Genomic DNA, 4,419 nt, shown 5'->3' on the forward strand with positions numbered 1-4,419 from the left:
AGCATGTTCCTAGCAGGTCGCCGCGATATCATATTTAGGTCGTAAGCACCTATAAAGTTTTCCCCTTTCTTTCTTTTCTCCTTAGCTTTAGATAATTTAATTATTCGGCCTTACTCTATAAATAACTTATAACTAGCCGCTTATATATCTAAAACTTAGCGAAACCCATACGCTACGCCTATAAAGATAGATTACTAATTCGATCCACCTCCCGGCGCTCCGTTACGCCTAGTAGGCGAGTCGCCTAAGGCTACGGAGTAGAGGAGGGAGATTATTAACCCTCTATAGACCCAGGTCGCCACCCTAACTACCCAGGTCCAAGAATAATAAAACGCTATTAATTAACTACTATAAGCGATATAAGATTAATAACGTATAGCTACGGCGCGCCTAACTACTCTATTAAAGGAGGTTATATAAGGCTCCTAAACGCCTGCCCCGATACGTATATCCGACCCGACGCCCGCTATAAACCTATAAAGTAAAGCACTCCCACTACTATAAACATTTAACGGAAAACGCCTAGAGTATATAAGCTAGTTATCCAAAATACGTAAGAAGCTCCTATTAGATTAATACCTCTTCTAAATCCCTCGGGAGAAGTAGTACTTTATTAACGCCTACCTAGATAAAGCCCCTCGCTGTATCGTCGCCTCCTTATAGGCGGCGGGCGGAACTAATAGGTATTATAACCCCGAAGACTTCCTTAATTACCTTAACCGTATCTATAAGGATATTAAGGAATAACCTCGCGCGGCTAACGCCCTATAAACGTTACGATAACGCGAAGACTAAGTATTTGGTAGTTCTATGCCTAGCTTCGAATAATAGCTAGCTATAACGGGGAAAGGATAATAAGATAATACGGCGATGATTATATTCCTAGAAGGAGCTCTTAGTAATCGCCTCCGTGCCGCTTATATTACTACGGAGCTCCCGAATAATTACCACGCTTAGGTAATAAAGGTATAGAGTATTACTTAAAGACTTAAAGCCCTCGCTATAAGGCCACGCTTTAGTTAAACACCCCGTAATAGTAATAATAATAATAACTATACCCGCGACCATGATAGTAATATAAAGATAAGAGGGGTTAATCGAGTATAGACTAAGAGAAAAGAGATAAGAGAGTGCTATAATTACGGGAAAAAGGGATACCTTGCTAGGAAATACCGCTTTAAGAAGAAGGACGCCGAAGATTAGAAGGAAGGCCGCGTAGCTAAGGTCTTAGTAACCTCGGATAATAAGATAACCTATATAGGAGTTATAGATAATAACGAAGACTCGGAAAAAGAATGGCTCTAGTACGAAAATAGGCACTAGAGTCTATTATAAAGAAATAGAGGAATTAAAAAGAGTTTATATTATAGTCGCGAAGTAGTTACTTAGCTCTTATATAAGCGCGGATAAATAAGAAGTTAATTACCGCTCTCGTAGATACTGAATATAACTATTACGCTACTATAAGCGAACGTTTTATAAAGTCCCTCCGCCTCCTATTAGTCGATAAGACCAGAAGACCCCTCTCGGGGTTCTCCGATACTATAGGGTCTACTAAAAGTTCCGGTATCGCCGTATACGATCTTAAGATCGGTGGATATATATAACGATTATTCGCCTATATAATACCAGGATTAGATCACGATATATTCCTAGGGAAACCTTAGATAGAATATAATAATATTACCTATTATATAAAAAAACATCGCCTTTACTATAGAGTGGCTTAGATTAATATTCGACTCTGGGGCGAAAAAGAGCCCAATAATATTAAAGCTATTCGCGGAGCTTAAGTAGTAACTGGGTTAGTATTCGCCGGTATTATAGACCGGTTTTAAAGAAAGTAACGGTTTAAAAAAAAGGACCTAGCACTCTACGTAGTTAGTATTAAAGATATTAATAAGGTCCTCTAAGGTAAGTCTCTAGTCGACCCCTAGAAGTATATTCTAAAGGAGATCCTATAACGATTTCCTAACTTATTCTCCGATTCGTAAACGAACCGCCTTCCCTTATATTAACCCGGGATAGACCACGAAGTAAACTTTATATAAGGGCCCGACGGTAAGGAGTCAGAACTACTATAAGGCCCTTTATATAATATATCTAGAGAAGAGCTGCTGGTCCTACGGAAGACCCTTACTAACCTAATCTATAAGGGGTTTATATAAGCTAGTAGCTCCGCCGCTAAAGCTCCTATTCTATTTATAAAGAAGCCAGGAGTGGGGCTATAATTGTATTACGACTACTATGCCTTAAATATGATTATATAAAAACACCGTTACCCTCTCCCCCTAATTATAAAGACACTCCGAAACCTAAAGTAAGCTAAGTAGTTTACGAAACTCGATATAATAGCTATGGTCTATAAGATCCGAATAGCCGCTAGCTATAAAGCGAAGATAGCATTCTGAACCAGATTTAGCTTATTTAAATAGTTAGTATACTCCTTTAGACTTAGTAGCGCCCCCGGGTTCTTTTAACGATATATTAATAAGACGCTATGGCGTTACCTAGACGATTTCGTTACCGCTTATATTAAAGATATCCTGATTTACTCGAGTAGATCCCTATACGACTATAAGAAAAAGGTTAACCTAATACTATAATCGCTAAGTAACGCAGGCTTAACGCTTAACCCGGTAAAGTATAAGTTTAACGTAAAGACTATAAAGGATTTAGGGTTTATGGTCACCGCCGGTCAGGGCGTTTTATACAACCCCGATAAACTAAAGGCGATCTAAGAATAGGAAGGCCCGACCTTAGTAAAGGGAGTCCGAAGCTTTCTAGGCTTCTTAAACTATTACCGTATATTCGTAGAGAACTTCGCCTATATTATGGCCGCCCTAATAAGACTAATAAAGAAGGATCGAGTATTCTCCTAGGGTCCTAATAAATAAGCGGCCTTCGAAGAGGTTAAACAAGGTTCTAGGAGGAACCGATCCTATAGTAATAGGTCTTAAGTAATAGGACCTTTATAAAAACCGACTACTCAGGATTTATACTAGGAGATATATTAGTTTAAGGAAATAAATAGGGATATTATTACGTGGTCGCCTACTACTTAAGGCGACTTATAAGAGCTAAGTATAATTACCCTATCCACGATAAGGAGATATTAGCGATTATAACTTATATAACGTATTAGAGGGCAGAGCTCCTAAGTTATAGTCGCTTTACGATCCTATCCGACTATAAGGCCCTAGAATACTTTATACTAAAAAAGATACTTAATAAGAGATAAAGCCGATAGGCTAATAAGCTAGTCTAGTTCGACTTTATACTAGAATACTATAAGGGTGCTAATAACTATACCGCCGATACTCTCTGGCGAAGAGAATAAGACGAACTAAAGGACTTCTCCGATAAACAGGAATAGGCGCGATATATGTAGCTAATCTCGGAGACCTTAATCTCCCTAAAGATCCGCCTCCTTCGTAAATACCTATAAGTATTTAAAGCAGATAATAAATTATAATAGCTATAGGACGCTAAGGTAAAAGAAGATAATTAGTATCGCTAAGCTATAAGCCGTATCTAAGGGTAATAAATAGTTTCCCCCCTTATTAGGTCTCCGAGCCTAGAGTACCGAATACGGGACTACCTTATAAGGACTATTAATATTCTAAGATCGCCTATAGGTACCGGGAGCTTAAGAAGTGAGTATATTACGAACACGAGTAATCTAATCTATACACGACTCCACGATTAAAGACTATCCGGGGCGAGATAATATAATTACTTTTATAGTAAGACGCTTCTTTTAGCCGGGAATAAACCAAGACGTGTATAGGTTTATACGTAACTATAACGTTTATAACTAGAGCTATATAAAGAGGAACGCTTAATAAGGACTCCTAAAACTATTCCCGATTTCTAAACGAATAAGGAGCGACCTATTAATAGACTTTATAACGGATCTGCCTCCCGCTAAAAAGAAGAAGTATAGGTACCTATAAGTTATAACTGATCGATTTATAAAGCCTATTACCCTTAAAGCGATAGACTTTATAAAAGCGGAAGTATACGCTAAAGGGTTCTTATACTATTACTTTCGGTTCCACGGTATACTTTATTTAATTATAAATAATAGAGGTTCTAACTGGATAAGTCGCTTTTAGCGATACTTTTAGAAATTAACTAGAATCGAATAACGATTAAATATAGCTTACTACCCCTAGACCGATAAAGCTACCGAATAAACGAATTAAGAAGTATAGGCGTACCTATAAGCCTTTGTTTACTACGCCTAAGACGATTAGGATAAGTTACTACCCGCCGCCTAACTAGTATTAAATAACCGGGAGAGCGTTACTACTAAGATAAGTCCGTTCTTCCTTAAACATAAATACTATATCGACCCGATCTAGATCTATAAGGAACTAAGCAGCGACGCTTAGGAGTTCGTAGCCTATAACCTGC

Source organism: Sodiomyces alcalophilus, assembly GCF_042370955.1.
Source record: "Sodiomyces alcalophilus JCM 7366 unplaced genomic scaffold ACRALscaffold_2, whole genome shotgun sequence".
Classification (NCBI taxonomy): domain Eukaryota; kingdom Fungi; phylum Ascomycota; class Sordariomycetes; order Glomerellales; family Plectosphaerellaceae; genus Sodiomyces; species Sodiomyces alcalophilus.